Below are 21,695 nucleotides of genomic sequence, written 5' to 3'. Positions count from 1 at the left end.
CGTCCCCTCTCCGTTTGCCCTCAGGTGTCTCAGGTGCTCCCGGTGCCCCCTCATAGTCTCCCTTTAGTCGTCTCAGAGTGCATTTCTCCCCCCTCCCCGAAGTCCTCGCCTGGGTCTTTCCTGTTTGCTCCTGTCGGGGCTCCCCCTCAGGACCCAGAGCTGTCCCCTCACAGTGTTCCGACTCCCCTCAGATGTTTGTTCCCCCCTCACAGCGTTCCCCGCAGTCTCCCCTCAGTCCCACCAGAGATGTCTCAGTGCTCCCCTCACAGCGACCCCTCCATGCCTCCCCACAGTCCCCCTTTCTCCTCAGTCCCCTCGTAGTGACCCCCACAATCTCCCCTCGCAGTCCCACCATGGACGGCTCATTGGCCCTTCAGAGTCTCCCTTCAGTCCCTCAGAGCCCTTGCTTCAGTCGTTTGCCAGTCTTCCCCCACAGTCCTCTCTCTGACATCCCCTCAGTTGTCGCAGTGCCCCCACACAGTGTCCCCTCCACGTGTCCCCATGATCCCCCCTTCCCCTCTCAGTCCTTTCAGAGTCACCCACACCATCTCCCCTTTCAGTCCCACTATGGATGGCTCAATGCCCCCTCATAGTCTTTCCTCCCCTCATACTCCTCAGAGCCCTCACCCCAGTCTCTCCTCTCAATCCCACCATGGATGTTCCCTCTCAGTCTCTCCCTGAGCTGTCCTCAATTTTCCCTCTCAGACTCCCATCAGTCCCTCACAGTTACGCTTCCAGTTTGCCTTCTCAGTCTCACCATAGATGTCCCCTCTCAATGCCCCCTTCACAGCCATCCCCCTCACAGTCTCCCTTCTCAGTTTCCCCTGAGTCACCTCTCACCTTCCCCTCTCAGTCCACAGAGCTGATCTCTCTCAATGTCCCCCTCAGCGTGTCCCCTCTCAGTTTTTTCCTCTCAGTCACCCCCTGCAGTTTCCCCTCTCAATTCCACTGTGGACATTCCTTCCCAGTGTGCCAATCACAACATCCCCTCCCAAGCTCCCCCTCAGTGCCCCCATTTTCCCCCATGCCCTCAGAGCAGCCACACACGAGGGCAAGTGTCCCATTGGTGCTGACCCACTCTCAGGCACCAGCATCAAACCCAGCCTCACTTTACAAACACTTTCTGCTCTGTCTAGACAGACTTCCCCAGCCCAAAACAGGTTTAGAAGACTGGAGCTCATACACTTCCATGGATTTCCATACTGGTTCCCAACCTGAGAATCAGGTCGTATAAGCCCCGGTGACGTGTGTGGCAGCAGAGCTCCTTGTACCCAAACTGGTTGCCTGGGGCTGTTTTCATCGCCTTCATGTTGGAATGTCCTCCAAGGGCAGCCACAATGGGAGGAGAGGCTGGAGAAGGTCTGGGCACAATTCTGAGGATGTGTTGACGAGCTCCATAAGCTGAGATGGATTCAACAGCAATAATTTATTGGTTTAAAGGAGATCTATAACGACAGATTCTTTTGCAAAGAGTAAGTCTGCCTTTTGTTTACTGCAAAACTCGAATTCATTACATTTACTTCTACATTTACATGAATTTAATTACATTTACTTGCAAATTCTGTATTTATTTACATGGTGCCTGTCCTTGCTGAGGTCTGGCTGTAATCACGTGGAGGTCTCTGTTAGGCCTCTGCTTCTATCACTGTTGTACTCATTAGTTACACAAGTAAGGGCTCTCTGGTTGTGCCTGCTTTAATTTCCTTCAAAAGCAGTGAGTTCCCATCTGTTTCAGGATGTTTCAGCGTGGGACAGTGTTTGGTGTCTCACAGTGCCTCTAGATGTAGAAGCAGCAGCTCTTGTCCAGCAGCATTTTACTGTGGTATAAAGCATTTATCCCAGTTTAGGTTAAAGGAAAATGTTTTGCTGTTGGAGGTGAGGGGTGGGAGTCAGGTCAGACTCTAAGTCACAGCTTAGGACAGCAGCGTCTCTTTCTGGCTTCTGCTTGAACTTTTTAACAAGTTTAGTTGGTGTATTTTGAACTGTGTCTTGGATCACTCTTTGTGCTTGCCTTGGTCATTACAGCCTGGGCAACCTGAGCCAGTGGAAGGTGTTCCTGCCCATGGCAGGGAGGTGGAATGAGCTGGTGTTTAAAGTCCCTCAAACCCAAAGGAAACTGTGGTTCTTCAATTACATCATTATGGATATGCTGGAGTGGCTGACACCAGGAGCCCTCCATAGCACTTCCTCATGACCCCCTTCTCTGCTGCTGCACTAACTCTGCAGCTCTGGGATAAAGTCAGGATGGAGATTTACCCCTGGGGACAGATCCTGAGTGGTCTCACAGCAACTCCCCTCTCCAGAGGATGTTCATGCTGCTTGGTGCTGTGCAACACACCCATGTTACACCAGTACTGCAGCCCTGAGCACACAGCCACTGAGGCAGGGGCCCTGACGGCCCCAGTGCTGTGACAGGAGCTGCTGTGTCGGTGCCTCTGAGGGAAATGCCATGTACCCACTGTTGAGAGAAAAGCAGAGGACGTATGGAGGCCATGATTAGCTGGGAGAGCTCCTCTGTCTTTACAGCAAGTGCCAGGCTTGCCACACCAGTGAAGTCAGAGTGGGGCTGCAAGTCCCAGGAGCAGAGTGGGAGGGAAAGGAGGTGTTTTGGAGGGAGGGAGTAGGGGCAGAGGAGGAGGATCCTACTGCTGTTGTGTCCTGCAGCTTCTCTGTGCTGCAATGTCCCCTTAGGATGGCCCCAGCTGCCCCTGCCATGGGATCAGAACAGTGCTGGGTTAATGGCAGGAGGGAGAGGAAGATCTTGGCCGTTACCCACTGCCCCTTGGAAAGAGGGCTACAATTAAATACCCTGAAGGCCTAAGACTACCCTGGGTACCACAGCCCTTTGGTGTCAGTATTGCAATACTTGGATGGCCTCACCCACTAGTAATGCCAAACATGGAATAAGCTCAAACAAAGTAGGAGGATTTATTGAAGAGGAACCCTTTGAAAGACACTATATATCAAATACACCAACATTTCCAGTCTGGACTCCAGTGCATGGCTCCCTGCTCCCCCACTAATGGGTAAGCCCTTGAAAGGATTCCTGAGGCCTTCATTTGTGGTGCTCAGGAGGGAGGGTGAAGCAGGTGCTTAATGGATAACTCCTTTATTCAGGGACTAGTTCCAAGAGAAATTGCATAATAAAATCTGCACTGCTGCAGCCCATCACCAGACTTCCTGTCTCCCAAACTAAGCTGCTTAAAGACACAGTTCCTGAGATCCTACCTTCCTTCCCCACCCAAAAGATGCAAGCATCATTTCTATAGTTTGTGACCTCAAAACCTTACAGCCAAACAATTAGCAGTGTTTGAAATGACTTCTGAGGAGCTCTGCCTGTAACTTGTAGTCACTGTGGCCCCATCACAGGAGTTCTCATTGGGAATGAGAATCTGTTTTTCCTGGTAATGTTATGTCCCAGCACCTGGTGGCCTTACCATCCCCATGTGCTGCCAAAGCTGTTCTAGGATAGAAGGAAAGCCCAGAGCCTGTTGCCTCCTCTCCTCCTGGCCGCTGCAGAAGGTGCTGCCTATTCTTTCTCCAGGCACGTCTGGTTACACACACCCTGCACTCATGGGATTGTGGAGCAATTTTATGTGAAATAACTGTTGTTTCTGGCTTCTGATTTTCATTGTGTGTGTGAATTCCGTGGTGTTCAGGAAGTGGTGGTAACCCAGGGACCGCAATCACAGCACTGTTTTCTGTTTAGCTGTGTGTCTGTGAACTTCTGCAAAGCCTTGTCTCCTTGGGTTACAGAGATTGACACACATCCTAAAGGGTCTCCTTGCTTCATTTCATGCAGAAAGAGTGTTTGCAGGTGGCTAAACATGTTCTGTGAGTGATATCCCACAAGCTCCAATCAGATCTGATTCTGCTCTCCTTTTCATTAAGTATTCCTTAATGTAAAGCCATTTCCTACCAACTTGTTGAATAGAGTCTAATGGAGACTGGATGCAGACTTGGACTTTTCTGAGAATTGCTCAGAATCTTGCCCATCATCTGTCAGGACCATCTAACTCTGATGTGGAGGAATCCCCCAAGTAATAGGAAAGGCTATCTCACCAAAGTGAGAGTATCAGTTCAGGAAAAACAGAGTCTTCTGTCATCGGCATAATTGAATCTGTCACTCTGAGGGGTCCTTCTTTCTTAAGTCCCAAACGTGAAGCCTTTTTGCTGAAGTTACCTGTAACTTTGCCATGCCTGACAAGCTATTAAGAAAAATCTGTATAAATCTTTGTGCTCTCACTCAGGGTTGTTGCTCAACGAATCTCAGACTTTGTCTGAGACACAACAGTCCACTTACTTTATTTTTAAAGTAAACTGCTACAAAAAAAAATATCTGTCTTTCAGCTCTGCAAAGTTATGGTTTCTCATCTCTCTGACACCAGCTTGCAACCTGCCCCACAGTCAGTTCGAAAATCATATTTCTACCCATAAAATAGTAATCTGGGTAAGCTGGGCAAATTTCATGTCTGCCAGCTCCCTTTTAGCAGTGGCTATTAGTGGTTTATGGGTGGTTTCAGCCAACACGGGCCAAAAAAAGGACACAGAACATTTTTTCCGCTGCAGATTATGGTGAAAGATCCCTTCCCTGAGCACAGAGAAAGGCAGGATGCCCATAGATACACTCTGGCCACTTGAGATGGGAAGATTTCAGTGTTTCCCACCTCCTTGCCTTGTCCCCTGGTTAAAGATGTGGCCTTCCCATTGCACCATCAGTAGCAGACAGCATTCACAAGCTCTTCAGGTGCTGCCACTCACAGCTTGACATGAGCTGAATCCCAGATGCACAGTCCAAGTTGGGTGCTGAGCTGTGAGCTCAGGCGTGAATACTGCTCACTCTCCCCTCTGCCAAATTCACACGGGCTCCACCTCTTGCCTGAACCTGCATCTTGGAGCAAGACCTCATCCTTCCCACCAGGGCTGGTGCTTCCCTCCATTCATTCTGTTCCCTCCACACAGCTCAGAGCAGTGGCCTGTCAGCGTCTTCAAACCAGAGGAATTGGGTGATTCCTCATCCCTTGAAAGGTGTCTCCAGATTTCTCCCATGTCATTTCAGTCCTCTGCTCATTCCATGATGGCATCACAGAGACAAGGTCTTCCAGTACCTACAGGGAACTGAAAGGAAGGATGGAACAAGACTATTTACAAGAGCGTGTAGTGACAGGACAAGGGGGAATGGGTTCAGATTGAGAGTAGGTTTAGCTTAGATATTAGGAAAAAAATCTTCCCTGTGAGGGTGAGGAGGCCCTGGCACAGGGCTTTTAGAGAAACTGTGGCTGCCCCTGAATCCCTGGAAGTGTCCAAGGCCCAGCTGGACAGGGCTTGGAGCAACCTGGGATAGTGGAAGTTGTCCCTGCCCATGGCAGAGGGGTAGAAGGAAACAGGGTTTAAGGTCCCTTCCAAACAACTCTCTCCTATGATTCTGTAATCAAGTGCTCAGCACTTTTGACCACACTAAGCATTGCTTTTTCAATTCAGTGCCATCCAAGCATTTATTAACCTACTTGGACACACTGCATATGTCTTTTGTGGAAGTAATTCATTACTATAAATCTCTTTTTTTTTTTTCTGTCTCTACATATAGCTTGCATATTTTTTTCTAATCAGTAGCAATGCTAACAGCAATGCAGTGACTTCATGTAAGTGTTTGGGATGACATTTGGAAATGCCCTCCTTGTGTTCTGTCCTTATTTTTTTCTGCAGCAAGATCTGGTGTTCCCAAGAAAACTCTGGCCAAGCTCACAGTCTCACCACCATCCTGTTAGTCACCTGTGTGCAAAACTCTGCTGAGCCACTGTCAAGCCAGGCCATGGGGACACTGGTGGCATTTTTCCCTGCTCTGCCATTGTCCTGGTTGGTGGAGGCAGCCACAACAGTATGACTCTGCAATTTCTACTGCTCCATTCAGTCTTGCCAGTCCCTCTGCCTCTTCTTGCTATCAGTCACAGCTTTAGTGCAAGACTTGGTTATCTCAAGGAGCTTAATTCCTGGGAAACTCTCTGTACCTTCTCAGTGTTAATCCTGGCTCCCACACTAGCCTTTAAGCTTTTTGCTGTGGATTCAACTCATCACAACTCTTGAAAAACTTTATTTTTCAACAGAAACTCTGCTGAACTACCATAGTCATCCAGAGAGCAACACCAAGCTCTTCTGCAGTGTCAGCCTCTCTGCCTCTCTCTCTGCTGAGTTAAAAGCTAGCTGTGAAATGTTTTGTATTTAGGTGGCAGACAGGTCCCTCACCCTCTGCATTAGGGTCCAAGAATTAACTATGCCCAAGTTCTTGGAGAATGGTACAGACTCAGGTGGCTGCCCTGTCCTTGCTCTGGCACTGCCACGTGCAGTCATAGAATCATTGAATGGTTTGGGTGGGAAGGGACCTTAAAGCCCCTTTTGTTCCAACCCTGTGCCATGGGCAGGGACACCTTCCACCAAACCAGGCTGCTCCAAGCCCCATCCAGCCTGGACTTGGACACCTCCAGGGATGGGGCAGTCACAGCTTTTCTGGGCAAACCTGTGCCAGGGCCTCCCCACCCTCCCAGGGAAGAATTTCTTCCTGTGGACTGTGCACTCCTCCCATAGAGGAAAGGGCCCCCAGCGGCGACCAGGAAGCCTTTCTGGGCTGGGTCTTGGAAAACTGTCCTGCTGAACCAGTTCCAATTTGTATGGAATTCTTCAATATTCATCAGGGCAGGGAGGGCATTGAGCTGGGTTGACAAGGGGAATACATTAACCAACTGCCTGTTTGTGCCTCCAGCCTCGCTCTTCCCCCACCACAAGAGTTCTTTCCTTGTTTTGCCTAAAAAGAAAGCAACTTCTACAGGAGCTTGAAGCTCAGTGCTCACTGGTTTGGGACCAGTAGAAAGTGGGACTTGCCCAGCCCTACATTGCCCCATAAGTTGGATGATGATGACTCTTGTCACCCTTTTCTAGCAGATAAGGTGTTTGTGGAAAGCTTCACCTTCTGCAGGTAACTCTGGTGTGTTCAGGGCTTCTGTAAGTACTCAGAAAACCCCCCAAATTTCAGCTTTTAGAATTTTGAAAGCACTCAAACGTTCTGATTTATTAATTGACAGTGAAAACACCTAATTTCCCTGCGGTGTGAGCAAAACTTTAAAAACAGCTTTTATCTCCAAAATCGGGAAAATAAAGGAAGAAAGGACAAAATGACTAAAACACATCAATCCACTCACCTTCTCCTTCAGCAAATTTTTCATGTTTGATTCAAACCAAATTCTTTATTTTTTCTTGTTATGGCAACTACCAGTTTAAAGGCTCCACTATTTCTCCAGCCCTGTGGTTCTCTCAGGCAGCTCTTTGGGCAGCCTGGCTCTCATGCATCCCAGTCAGATGCATCTTGCATCCCTCCTGTCACCTTGTTTTGGCTGCCTGAATCATACCTGGCACTTCCTGGGTGCCCAGCACAGAGCCAAACCCAAACTTTTCCTGGTGACTCAGTCCAGAGTTTCTCCCAAACACAACATGAGGGCTTTAGCTGGGAAATCTTTTTTCAGCATTAATCATCTTTCCCTATAAGTTTGCATGAGCTCCTAAATAATGGGTTCAGGTGAAAGTAGAACTAATTATTGTCATATTGAACATAATTATTGTCATTATGGCTTCTAGCGCATAGAAATATGGAATGACAGACAGGTTTGGAGGGACTTTGAAGACCATCCTGTTCCACCCCCTGCCGTGGGCAGGGACACCTTCCACTATCTCAGGTTGCTCCAAGCATCGTCCAACCTGGCCTTGAACACTCCCAGGGAAGGGGCAGCCACAGCTTCTCTGGGCACCCTGTTCAGATTAAGGGGATCATAGCGGGGCAGCAATGTGACTGAGGTGATGGTGATAATCACAGGATAAAATGGGATCCTTTCCTCTGGAAAACCTGTGAGAGAATTATTCCAATGAGGTGCTCTACTCTGTTGCTTTCAAGGTTATCAAAGAAATGACCACCCCTCACCCTGCTGTAGTGTCCCATTCTGTGACATTAACAACAAGAATCTCTTGGCACAGCATGTAATTTGCCTGGGGAAATTAGTTCCAAAAAGGACCAGAAAGTTAAATACTATTGCAGAGATTATATGAAGGCAAATAATTTTATAGCCAAAATAATATTTTTCTATGATAAATTATGTAAAAGGCAAGAGTAATAAAATGTAATGCTCCAGGGAATAAAACAATCCCTGTAAAGGTCAGGAAACTCTTTTAACATACCTGCACATCAGTCCAGATGCATTTTAATTTGTTTGGGTTTTGTGTCCTTGGTTGGACATGATATTCTTGCCCGAATTCCTCAAGGCCAAGCACCTCATTAGGTGGACAGAGAAACCTTCCCCAGCTCTCTCAGAATATTGCTCCATCCTTTGAAGCATGAGGCAGATAATTTCTGTTACACTCCTGTCCCATTCCTGCAAGACTTGACACACTGCAAGGTCTTGGTGGCATCTCACACTGTGACCCGTGACTCCACGATTTTGCTGTTACAACGCTGTCTCTAATTGTATCAGGATTAACTTTTCACCCCAAGCTGTGCACCTTGAGCACGATGGTTAATTCCTGCGGTGCAGAGTTTCATGGCTTGGCTGTCATTGTGCTCTGTGCTTCGGTCTTAGATCAGCTGAGGTTGCTTGTCTTCCTGTCTTAAGCCAGCAGCACTTGGGTATTAAGATGAGAAATTCCCTTTTTTCCTGCTTTTCTTCCACCCCATATCAGCTTATCCCAGCCTTGTGCTTACCAGGGAAGTGAAGCCAGATCAGCTCTCAACCACCCAGCCTGGAGGTCCCATCATTGTCATCCTGGAGCAGGGGCCTGACAAACTATTGCACCTCATCTCAATCCTCCAGCTCCTCCACATCCAGTGTATGGTCACATCTGTTAAATCAGTCCACTTGGCCCCTCTGCCAGGTCAGCTCCACTCCCCATGGCCCAAGCCCACTTCCTCCTGCTTGTCCAAAGGCTTCTCAGCTGCATTCCAGGTTCCTCTGTCATCCACACAAGATGACACTTGGTGCTCATTTAGGACAATTTACCAGGCTGGTTTGAATATGGGAGCTCTGAAATTTATTTCACACTTATGAAACAAACCCAGACCCAACTTTTTCACAACGGCTGTCAGTGATGTTCGCAGCATCCTGCAAGGCTTGGGTAGAATTTTCTCATGAGCTTTATAGAATCATCCTCTGGGGGAAAGCAAATATGGGAGAATTTGAGCTAGGGAAGACAATTTACATTATTGAAGAGTTAAAACATGACAGAGGTGTAACCTCAAATCTGTATTATAAAAGTACCCAAAGATTTGATAAAATACAGGGCTTTCATAGAATCACAGACTGGTTTGGATTGGAAGGGACCTTAAAACCCATTTTTTCCACCCCTGCCATGGTAGGGACACCTTCCACTATCCCAGGGTGCTCCAAGTCCTGTCCAGCCTGGCCTTGGACACTTCCAGGCATGCAGGGGCAGCCACAGCTGCTCTGGGCAACCTGTGCCAGGGCCTCCCCACCTCACAGGGAAGAATTTCTTCCCAATATCCCATCTAACCCTGCCCTCTGGCAATGGGAAGCCTTGTCCTGTCACTCCAGGCCCTCATCTAAAGTCCCTCTCCAGCTCTCCTGGAGCCCCTTTAGGCACTGGAAGGTGCATAATGCAGATCATAACACACAATACAGATACCTGAGACATCTTCAAAGAAGTACCCAGTAATTACTGCAGTCATTACATGGTCCTGGTCTCCCCCCAGCCTTTGATCAGAGATGTCTAGAGTGATCTCTGCTACTTCCAGAGCAAGGCAGCTCCATCTCCTCCTTCCCCAGCTCTCCTGGAGGAAGCAGTGATCCTCTGCACTCCCGTACCAGTGAGAGTTCCCACCACAACACTAGGACATCATGGCTTTGGTTATGACTTTGCACCACTGGCTGAGCCCAAACTAACAAAAAAACATCCCCAAACTGTCTGGCTTTTGTATTTTCCTGGAGTTTAAGTCCAGTTGAAGTAATTAGTTCATCTTTTCTGCATTTTTGGATGTCACAAGTCACTGCATTTCAGGTGAACATTGAGCCCTGTCACTCAGGCCAGATTAAAACCCAGCAATCCTGGGGAGAGCAGAGCTGCTGTGGGCTGACATGGGAAGTGACGATGTGCCAGCATGGGCCTGGCACTGCCAGGGAGGGTTTGACAGTTCACAGCAGCAGCCTGGTGCTCCAGCCCGATGAAAGGAGGATGATCCAGGCACCCTGAGCCCTCTCCTTTCCCAACTGGCACAGGACACTGAGCTTTCAGACCAGATGATCTCGAAGCACTTGGACAAGGCAAGAAATCCTCATGGCTTCACCTCCCAGCTCCCTGCTTGCAGGCAGAGCCCTTCCTCCCAGTCTCTGCATTAAAATTGTGTGGTTGAAATGAGCTAATTTTGCTTGAAAGGCTGCAGGCCCTGGTGCAGGCACCGCTCCCCTCGCACGCTGTCGCAGTACGCAGCCACCGTTGCTGCAAGAGAGCTGTGGCTCATTTCAAGGTTGAATTTGTCCAGCTTCAGTCCCTGGGATATTTACATCTCTGGAAATTATCTGGGGATGCTGCAGTCCATTATAGCAGAGCTGTTGCTTCCCTCGGTCAGATCTCTGGGCAAGTGCTTGGATTTTAACACTGCCATGTCCCTACATACACCCTTCTCTGTACCCTGTATTGTTTTTTAAGATTAAGGAAAACATATTTTATTTTCAAGCTTTTCTTTTCAATTGCAAGGACCAGATACTCTTTTTAAATGACAAGAGATGAGAATCTTGTGCATTTGCATCACCCCAATAGTTTCACAAACTCCTTTAACTAAACCATTGCCCAGATTTTACCAAAGACACGTGGGGCTGATGTACATGAGGACCACTGACACCCAGCACAGAGCACATGAGTACCTAAAATTATCTCATGCTGGCTTTTGAAGATAAGTCTCCACCCTCCATTCAGAATGACAACTTTTGGCAACAACAAGAAAACAGAAATGACAGATGGTTACAAAATCTGGTACACAAACATGACAGTAGGCAATATAATGAACATTTCACCCACTCCTTCATTTATGCTAATCGGTGCTTTTGAGCAACCGGAATTGTTCTGCCAGACAGCCACGGATCTGAAGCACAGCACAGCAAATCTCAGAGGGCCACCAACCTGAAACCAGGGCAAAACCCCACCAAGGCGACTCACTGTGAATGAAATTAAAGTATCACTAAACTCCAACCCTGAGAAAATCCCCCCCACTCCTAAAAAGCACATCAACCTCTCCTTCTGCCCTGAAAACACCACATCCACAAAGCAGAGGCAGTTTGGTTTTCCTGCTACCTAAAGCTTCACCAAAATTCAGAGGAACCAGCAGAAATGAGAAGTAGCAGCCTTGCAGTTAATGTGAATTGCACTAAATAAACGTATTTGTTACAGCAACAAAAATTTCCTTCAAAAAGCATTTTTCTCCCAGACTCAGCTCTCTGGGATGGACTCCGTCCCTGCAGGAAAATGGTTACTCTTCCCTTTGAAGCCCACTTATCTCACACTGACATTCTCAGAGGAAGGTGCTATGTCACCCACAAACCTCCTTTTATTTCCTATAAAAATGTAAATCAGCCTATTTTTTCCCCCCAACAACCTTATGTAATGAGCAGTGTCCTCGCTCAATCATTTTGAAGATGTGCTTTAGCCTCTATTTTATGCAGGAATCTGTAAGAATGAAGCCATTCCTTCCCTTTCCTTCCCCTGATATTTCAGTGCTTGCTCCTTTGCCTGCTGATGCAAAGCTCTGTGGCCATTCCTGGCGTGGGCAGGACCTAAAAACATCTCAGAGGGCAGCAGCAACACCTTTATATTTTCCCAATGATATAAAATAAGTTTTCCCATAAGTAAATTGCCAGTGCTTTCAGGAAAAGAGGGGCAGGCTTGAGCACTTCCCCTCAGAGCTAGCTGGGATGTGTAATTGTGCAAATCTGTGTATATTTGTAATTATAAATGAGGCTTGTCCTCCATGATCAGAATTTCAAGATACTATCCTTTACAGGACCCAATTTTCCTTTGCTTACAGCACTGTTGCACATTACCCACAGCAGATGAAATGCTCTCTTCTGGGGACAGAATCACAGTGAAAACAAAGGGAAAACAGGGACTTTTAGTCAAAACATTTCAATTGCTTTTGAGGGCAAAAAACTCATGGTATTGGTGGGTTTCCAGTAACCAGGTCTGCAAATCCTACACTTGGCCGTGGGAGAAGATAATTTTTGTGTCAGAGATGCATCTCATAGAACCAGAAATCTCCCACTGTCCTCATGAAGATCCACCCAGACTTCTCTGACCTGGGGAAAGCTTCACTTCTTCTGCTTTCTGTCTTATTCCCTCATCCTGCCCTGGATGAAGCATCCCAGCCTGTATAGTTCTTCCTTGGGTGACAGCTACTCCATTTCTTTAGTTGTCTTTGAGGTCCACCTTCCCCTCTTCTAGATCTTCTGTGCAAAGCCACATATCAAATTTGAGTCAAGGGGATCTCAGCACATGGAGCAGTTGGAGCAGAACCCCACTGTGGATGGAGGTATGGCAGACCAGGGTTTCTGTTCTCCTCTCTGCTTCAGTCTCAATCATTCCTAAAAATAATGCTCCAACCAACTTCCAGACTTGAAATCCCAGAGAAGCAATGACCAGGAGGGCTGGGGTCTTCCAGAGACCCCCACACTGCATCCCCTGGGTGCCTTCATAGCTCTTTTAATGGAAGAGTTTGGGTTGGAAGGGACCTTAAAGCTTGTCTTGCTCCACCCCTGCCATGGGCAGGGACACCTCCCACCGTCCCAGGCTGCTCCAAGCCCCATCCAGCCTGGCCTTGGGCACTGCCAGGGATCCAGGGGCAGCCACAGCTGCTCTGGGCACCCTGTGCCAGGGCCTGCCCAGGGAACAATTGTACCTCACAGGGATCAATTCCTTCCCAGCATCCCATCCATCCCTGCCCTCTGGCAGTGGGAAGCCATTCCCTGTGTCCTGTCCCTCCATCCCTTGTCCCCAGTCCCTCTCCAGCTCTCCTGGAGCCCCTTTAGGCCCTGCAAGGGGCTCTGAGCTCTCCCTGGAGCCTTCTCCTCTCCAGGTGAGCACCCCCAGCTCTCCCAGCCAGAGCAGAGGGGCTCCAGCCCTTGGGGCATCTCCATGGGCTCCCCTGGACTCACTTCAGCAGCTCCACATCCTTCTGATGCTGATGGCCCAGAAATGGAGGCAGCTCTGCAGGTGGGATCTCACCTGAATCCCACCCTCACCTGCTGCCCATGCTTTGGGATGAGCCCAGGATAATGCTGGCTTTCTGGGCTGCCCCCTCAATGGGGGCTCTGAATGCCACCTGCTAATAATAAGCAAATCCTCTTTTTTTTTTCTTTTATTTTTTTGTTGTTGTTGGTTTGGTTTGGTTTTGGGGTTTGTCTTTTTTTTTTGTTTTGGGGTGGTTTTTTTGTGTTTGGTTTTGGTTTTGTTTTAGGTCTTTTTCAAGGCTTTACACACACAGGCTTCCCATCCCCTACCACCCATACGCTCTCTTTCCCCTGCCTAATTTCAGAGCAAGGAGCCACACATGATGTTTTCTCTCCAGGACATGGTGAACTGGCTGACAGGTTGTCTGATGAGAAGGAATCTGCCCCGGGACACCGTGGGATCTTCTGCCTGTTGTTTGTCAAGAAAAGGGAAGATGCCTGCATTCAGCTGCTACTGAAACCAGGAATGCCAGCTCAAAACCCGGAACATCAGCTTGGGAGGGTGCTGCTCTGATGCTGCTGTGGCTGAAGGAGGCTCAACCCCGCGTCCTTGGCCACCCAGGTGCGTTCACAGGGGTCCCACAGCCGGGGTCCCTGGGTGCCCCGGAGCTGCCTGGCTGTGGGGTGTGTGGGGCACAGGGGGTCGGGATGTGCTGCTGGATGGTCTGGGTCGCTTTGCTGAAGCCTGGGCCAGGACCCCCGACAGCCTCCAGCTCTGCCGGGGCCGTCCCCACGTCCCCAGCGGGTTTTGCCCGCTCGCTGGACACGCTCAAAGTTCACGGTGCTATAAATACCCGGCACAGGGCTGCCAGCGGGGCCGGCCGGCGCGGGGGGGCTGCTAAAACCCAACGGGCCCTCGTTGCAATTAACCCTGTGCGTGCACGAGTCCCCTCTGTGCGGTTTGAAAAAGAGGAATCCTTCAATTCGAAATGTGTCTAAAGCCAGAAGAGAGCAGCAAACTCCTTCAGTGGGCTGATTCCTGCTGGGAAGAGCCCTGGGATTGGTACCAGGACTGGAAGAGCACAGGGCCCTGGAGGAGGTTGCAGTGGATGAGTGTTTTGTGGCCAGCAACATCCACAGCTGCTGTGTGACCCCCCAGCTTGGGCAGGTCCTTGTGTTGGGAATGCAGTGGTGTGGATCCAGCATGGCTCGTGTCCCCCCATAAAGCAGAGGCTGCCTGTGCACCCCACATTCCCCACAGAGCATGGCCTCATGGTACACAGCCCCCTGCCCTGCCCCACATGGCCTCACAAGCACAGCCCCACACCCTGTCCCCCCTGTGGCTCCACAGAACACGACCCCACACCCTACCCAACATGGCCCCACAGAGCATAGCCCCAAACCCAGCCCTGTATGTCCCCATACACCGCAGCCCTGTCCCCCCAGCCTGCCCTGTGTCCCAGGCACCACGTGCAGGACTTTTTTGAAGCGCTAAAACGCATCGAAAAACTTGAAGGGCAACAGAAACGCACTAAATCAGTACAGGCTCCAACCCCAGCTTGGAACAACCCCAAAACGTGCAGTCCCCAGTGGTGCCAGGTCACCCGAGGCAGAGCACAGCACGGCACCTGCAGCAGGGTGCGAAGCAGCTCCCTGGGGAGCCAAACCGAGGAGTACCTGTGACCCCACCCACAGCTGTACAGAGCCCTTTTGTGGTGCCACACGTTATCTCTTTAACCATTTCTCTCCCACACCTCACCCTGCCGGGCTGAGGGGAGAGCCAGTCTGTGAGGAAGAGCCTCTTGCCCCTTTTTCCTGCTCAAACCACCGGCGATGGGAAACTCGGAGAGAACAGAGGACAAGCCACAGGGGCAGAGCCCCGCGGGCTGTGTGCTACCCCCGGCTCCTGCTGAGGATGGACACAACTCAGTGCGCACATGGCTCAGTGACAACGGCTCAGGACTGAGCAAGGCCCTGCTGACTGAAGGTGATCTCCAGCTCCATGGGGCCAGGCTGCACATCCCCATGGCCTAGCAGGCAGGGGGTGACCCTGTCCCATGCCTTCGGGAATGTCGCAGCTGCGAGGGACCCTTGGCCTTGCTCAGGTGACAGTGCCACCAGAACAACCTCATTTCAGCTGTGGAAATGTCACCTTTTGGGTCCCTTCAGGCCAAGCAAAGGCACATTCATCACCTCACTCTCCATCATCTCCTCTCCTCCCATCACCACCGCAGCTCCCGTGATGCCAAACACCTCCTTGTTGCACTTGGATGTCGTGGCTTCTCCTGACGCTTACTTGACCAGGATTTTCAGGTCATCACTCCGGTGGCCAGCAGGGTCCTGCCCCACTGCTGTGCCCTGCCCCGTTCCCCACAGTCCCTGTGCTGCTCTGGGATGTGGCTGCCCCAGAGCTGGTCCCCTCAAGCCCCAGGGCCGCTGTGAGTGGCACTGCCGGACTCTGCGCATGGCACAGCACCGGAGCAAAGGAGCCTGGCGGGTGGCACTAGGGGGAGATAAAGGCCGGCACATGCCGGGCCCTGCGACCTTGCCAGCCCCTCCTGTCCCCTTGTCCCCAAGGCCACCCTAGTCCCGGCTGCTGGCGGGGACAAAGAGGAGAACTGCAGGTTTCTGCCTATCCATAGTCCCGTTGCTTTGTGGGGTCTTTCCTGGCATCTTCAGTCTTTGGGAAGCATCTTTGGCAATGAGGGACCTTACAGCATTTACACCTTTATGCAGCAGGTATAAAAGCAAGAGACTACCTTCTCTCATGTGCAGGTAGTACATGGACACCCCAAAGCCCATGCAGAAACGAGGAGAAGAGATACAACTCCCAGAATGGAGGTCAGCAGGGAAGTATGAGTCCTGGTACATGGCCTGGGAGCAGAGAGTGACACATGCTGCAAGACCTCAGCTGGAGGCTGAGCCCATCACATCTGACTCCCCTTTCCTAATGGCCCTAGGTGCACTTGGCATCAGCACAGCTGTGACAGCCTTTACAGGACCCCTCCACCAGCAGACTGGGCACCTTCAGGGCTAAAAACCATTTCAGGGGACCTCTGGGTCAAGGTACCATCCTGGTATCACACCAGCTCCTCTGCTCCCGTGATGTTCCCTTCTCCACAGGCTCCCTGTGACCCCTCTCAACCGAGATGAGATGAGATGAGATGAGATGTGATGAGTTCACCAGGCAGAGTTTGGGGGAGCTCCTGGCAGACAAGGAGCTGAACCAGCATGACTTGTCCCCAAAAGGGCTGTCCATGCCCAGCAGGATCACAGTGGCACCTACAGGTGCAGCTGTGGCTCCTGTGGTGTGAATCAGTGCTGGATGCTGGGGCAGGAACTGTGCAACAGCAGCTCTGCAGGCAGGATCCACATGAGGGGGGCACTTTCCCCTTGTATTTTCTATGGATTAGAAAGAAAAGTTAAATGATTTCCTCTTTTTCCAGGAAGAAGGATTCAGAGTGTTGCTGACACAGAGTTATCAAAAAATGCTTCTAATACATGTTTGTACATCACTTGCAATGCCATCAAACCACCGTGCCTTGGGGACCTGGGCTCACTGGGTACATGCCTGAGCTCCCCACAAAAAACCCACACAAACTCCACACAAAAAACACCCCAAACCACCCACCTGCTGCAAAGTTGTGTTTTCTCTTCAACTTCCCAGTTTGGTCACAACTACAGCACACAGAGACAATACTTGCCCTGCAGCCACATCTCTGGTTTGCTCATATTTACAATTATTTAGGCTCCAGCTCCACAGTTTCCAACATTCTCTCTCCTAAACTTCATGACTGCCGGCGCTGGAGGGGAATGGGGCTGGTAACATGATAGGGGTGTTGGCCTCGGACCAGGAGGCTGGATGCAGAGGGTGGAAGGCAGAGGGGTGCCCAGGCTGGTGTGTTATCCAAGCCCCTGCAGGAACAAGGTGTCTTTGGCTTGATGTGAGCTGGCAAGAGCAAGAGGAGGGAAGGAGATCCTTCGTCAGCACTTTGCTATGCACTGTGCTCCCTGCTCTCCACTGCCCAGACACACAGACTCGCCACTGCTGTGGTGGCAGGACAGCTCTTCCCAGGGCTGCTCATCCTGGGTCCTTTCTCCCCCTCAGACCAGCAAAATTTCATGTTCTGCTTCAGCTCGGTTCCAAAAAGCAGAAACCAACACAACATCACTGCTTTTCTCATGCCACGAGGTGAGCGAGGCGCACGCAGCAGCACCTGAAGGGTCACCCCATGTGCCAAGTGTCCACTGACAGAGGACATGATTCTGTTGTATAGAAGAGCTGACAGTCTGTGCCCACACCCTGGCACAGCCCCTAAACCCTCAGGGGGCTCTGATACAAGTCTGGGGTTTGTATTGTCCCTTACCCAGGCAGGTCCATGGGTTTGCAAACCAACCTAGAAGTAAAGGCTCATTTTTTCTGCTATTTTTCAATAACATTAAAAAAGGACAGAAGCATTCCCCGAGACAGCTCAAGAAACCCAGTGCTGTGACTGCAGCACAGCTTTCCCCCTGTGAAATGCATCATGTGCCACCATGGAATCCAGTCCAGGATCTTGGGCTGCAAACGGACAGGGATTGGGGTTTATTTAAATTGTTTCCATGCTGGTTTTCTGCTTTTAACACCTCATTCCTAAGATTGTGCCCTTCTGCCACATGTTCTACACATCATTTCCTGTCTCCCAACTTGGACACAGCCTTTGAAAAAAGACATTTCGCCTCCAGTGTGCCCCTGGCACTAACACAGCCCCTCTGCAGGCAGAGCCAGGCTCTTCCCAAAGGTTCCCTCTCTCAGGCACCTCATGCCAAGCCCCAACACGGTCACTTTGTCATCGAGTGTCAAGTACAAAGCATATGCAGGACAGATGGGTATGAGGTTTATAAGATAATTAACCATGCTAATGAAGTTCATTTGCATCTAGCTTTTAAATTCCCATAAACTCTCTGAGGCTGGGAAATGAGAAATGCTGCTTGACGTCTCAAAGCAACAGTTTAGTTACCAAAAGCAAAGCAGTGATTAATGAGTGAGACCCAAAGCTGCTGTGGCCAGGCTGAGCACAGCCCTGCAGGTCCCCCTGGCAGAGCCACGACACACTATGTCCCCATGCCCCTGCAGTGGCCACAGCCATTAACACAAACTGCTGTGGGCTTTGCTGCACTGAAATGTCACAGAACCAGAGAGAGCAGGGGAAATCATTGCTCCAAAGAAAGATTTGACCCAGAGATGAAGGAAAAGCTCTTTGGTGTGGAAAGGAAAGTCGGTGGCTGGTGTGGGAAGCCAGGTGAGAGCACCCTCTGCATGGGCTGCCCCTGAGGCAGGACCAGGGCAGAGTCTCTTGATGAAGTTGTGGTGATGGCACAGCAGGGAGAGGCAGATGGGCATTCCCTGGGCAGAGATGGAGCCCAGGGCTGTGACCCAGACAGAGCTGGAGCAGCCCCAGGAAAACAGGGGAACAGCTTGGATTGGGGATCCCCAAGATATCCCCAAAGATACCCCAGCGGAACCAGGGCAGGAGCTGGCAGATGTGCTCCACACCCACCTCCCACAGTGCTGGAGCTGGGAGGGCACTGGGGTCCTAAAATGTGGCCAAGCCTGAGCCAGGGGTCAGGCTTATTCTCATCTCCACAGGAAAGCGGAAATATCGCCTCTGGTTAAGCAAGGAGGGCAAAGGCCAGGCAGTTTGCAGCCACCCACGGGTCACAGACTTGGAGATGGCTCCAGGTGCTGCAGCACCTCTCCATTACCCACAAGGTGATGGTGGTTCCTCAGAAGTAGAAACCCTGAGTGTGGCACAGCCAGGTGGTACAGAACCTGGGAGCACCCTCACACCAATAACCTGTGGGGTCAGGTACCACTCACCCTCCCGGCACCCAGGGCAATCCTGAAGCCTCCTTCTACCAGAGGAGGAAGAAGCCAGTGGATCTCACAGAGATCCCATTCTGCAGCAGGCCTGAGCTGCCAGATCCCTGGCAGCACCTGTAGATGAGAGACATGGAACAGCCTCTGGGATGGCCCTGCTGTCCCTCACTGTCCAGTTGAGCCAAGCACACCATGACAGCAGGCCGAGCACCCAAGGCTCACTAGGGACAAACACAGCCCAGACTTTCAAAACTGCTGTGAAACATCTCCCTGAGAGATCTTTGGGCTTTTCTTGTTACACATCCCCACATAAACTAACCACACACAGGGTGGGTCTTTCAATACACCCTACATCGGTGTACGAAACATCCTGACCACGAAACAAAGCACAGAGAGAAAAGAGACTTTAAAGTGGGGTTACCCAGGGCAAGACAAACTGAAAACAGCAAGACTGGATTCATTTGAAATACCTTGACCAGATTTATTAAAAAATATCCCTTGGCAGTTGACAATCACCACGATCCACAATCAGAACCTGACTGGACAACATTGGAACAGTTTTCACCTACAACAGAAGGCGAATACCTGGGAACACCCCAGCAAGGCCTACACACCCCTACTGGCATTAAACACTGGGCTGGCACTGAGGAGCTCAGGGCAAATGCTGGCTGTGGGGCCAGTTACACCACAGGTGTTACCGTGTGCTCTGATACTTACCTGGTCTGTGGGAAAAAAACCAAATGTTCAAAATATGGGGGAAAAGAATCAGTCCAGAGAAGGACCCAGAGCAACTGGACACCGCTTTGATGCAGCCCTCGCTCTGCTGCAGCCGAGGAAGAGTAGGGAAAGGGAAGCTGGACAGTGTGGCTGGACACATTCAGATGTTCTGGCTGCCTGGTGAGAAGGGTTTGGTGCTGCAGGACACAATGGTGGTGGGTCACTGGTCATCGACAGGCAGCAGGATCCAGAGGAAACCTTAGCATCTGTCAGGTCAAACCCTGACTGGGGAGGGCTCAGGGCCTCATTAGGGCTTCCATTCCCCAGTGAAACCTGATGAGCACACAGTGAGATGCTGACAAGAAACCCCGAGAGAGGTGGGGGGTGCGGGACAGACAGACAGACACTGGGTTTGTTCTTTGGGCCAGATTCCGGTTTTGGAACTATCAAGGTTCCTCTTCTTGCCCAGCCACTGCCACTCAGCCAGTCCTTGCTCTGTGGACACTCACTCCAGAAAAACTGCTTCATTCCCCTTTCCAAGCAAATTAAAGGGATCTGAATAAGGCACTGGAATTCCAGAGTAAACCTTCAATGCTCTCTGCCAAACAGAAAAATAACTATGTCAAGCTCATCTCCAGTTTTGGCCAACACAGAGCTCCCTGTGGGGAAAAGCTCTGTCCAGCAGCGACCTAAGGTGGCTGCAGAGGTGCTGCCAGTGGCAGCTGCACGGCCCCTTCCCAACACTTCAGAGCTGGATTAAAATAAGGAAAAATTAGGAAGGAGTTGTCTTCTCAGCCTGGCACTGGGAATAAGAAGGTCATTCACTGCAAACCAACATATCAAAGTGCAGCACGCCTATGTGACAAATCCCTTCCGTGTTTAAGATGCCTCCTAAATATGCACCTAATCAAAAATTAACTTGGTGGCTTCATGATTATCAAAGAAACACTGTTAAAAGCCAGATCCAAACCGAAGGGCTGAAAAACATATTCCAAACTATTCTTCTTCCAGATCATGTGCCAAGGGCTGCGGCTGAAGTGGGGTTGGAGCAAAAATACGAAAGCAAAAACGATTTGGAGTTGACACAGTGTATTGTGAATTACTTCTCAGCTTTTCTACATCTAAGAGAGCATGAAATGATCGGCCGTACAGTGGAACAGTTTAATATACAATAGATTACAGAGCCGCAGATAATACGCGTTGGATCTATATACACACAGAGCTTAATATTTCACAGATACAACTTTTTGCCATCTCGGTTTGTCCACGACGCATTGGCAGAGTATTTACAGTGAGGCTGCTGCGAGGAAGCCCCGTCCCCCGTACAGCCCCGGGCGAGGCTGCCCCAGCACGGGGTGTAAACAGAGCGCTTCTTTCTTTCTGCGAGGGAGGGAGAAGGTGGGAACACGGGCTGCGCTGGGCAGGAGGGAAAGGAACCAGAGATACCAGGAAAAAATAATGTCCAGCTAACCTGGAGACTTCAAAACACTTCAGTTTGCCTTTTAAAATATTTTAACTGGAAACTGTTCTCAATTCATTTTCAATTTGTAATTCAATAATGTTTCAATGGCATTTTCAATTAATGCTTTCTATCCATCTGTATTTCTATCCATCCCCACGTGTGCTTGTGCAAGGACAGGGAGTGCTGAAGCTCTGGGTCAGCGCCGAGGGAGCTTCTCAAGGAAGCAGGGGATGCTCAGGGGCCTGTGCTGGCTCCCAGGCCCACTCCTTGCCCTTGGCAAACCAAAGCCAACCCTGGTTTCAGCTGATTACTGCAAAAATAATCTCTCTGCAGCTGTTTGTAATCAGGTACCACCACCCTCGACGCCCAGTGATGGCTTTTACAGGGGGATCACTGTGTGGGTGTCACTGTGTGGACAGAGGGTGGGGCAGATCCAACCCCAAACCCC

At 50.3% G+C, this 21,695-nt stretch overlaps 2 long non-coding RNA genes across 2 annotated transcripts; one reads left to right on the top strand and one right to left on the bottom strand.

The window, feature by feature from the left end:
* The first annotated feature begins 703 nt into the window (after window positions 1-703).
* LOC137483480 (uncharacterized) lies at window positions 704-21,552 on the top strand. The gene is made up of 2 exons (XR_011004481.1): window positions 704-1,472; window positions 13,607-21,552. It is a non-coding gene; the product is annotated as an uncharacterized lncRNA (long non-coding RNA).
* On the bottom strand, window positions 1,408-12,908 carry LOC137483479 (uncharacterized). Its single transcript, XR_011004480.1, has 2 exons — window positions 8,221-12,908; window positions 1,408-5,118 (listed from the first exon to the last, which is right to left on the bottom strand). It is a non-coding gene; the product is annotated as an uncharacterized lncRNA (long non-coding RNA).
* Window positions 21,553-21,695: the final 143 nt, after the last annotated feature.

This window comes from Anomalospiza imberbis, chromosome 16, assembly GCF_031753505.1.
Source record: "Anomalospiza imberbis isolate Cuckoo-Finch-1a 21T00152 chromosome 16, ASM3175350v1, whole genome shotgun sequence".
Lineage (NCBI taxonomy): Eukaryota > Metazoa > Chordata > Aves > Passeriformes > Viduidae > Anomalospiza > Anomalospiza imberbis.
Note: the sequence above shows the minus strand (reverse complement) of the source record. Positions and strands in the feature narration are given on the sequence as shown.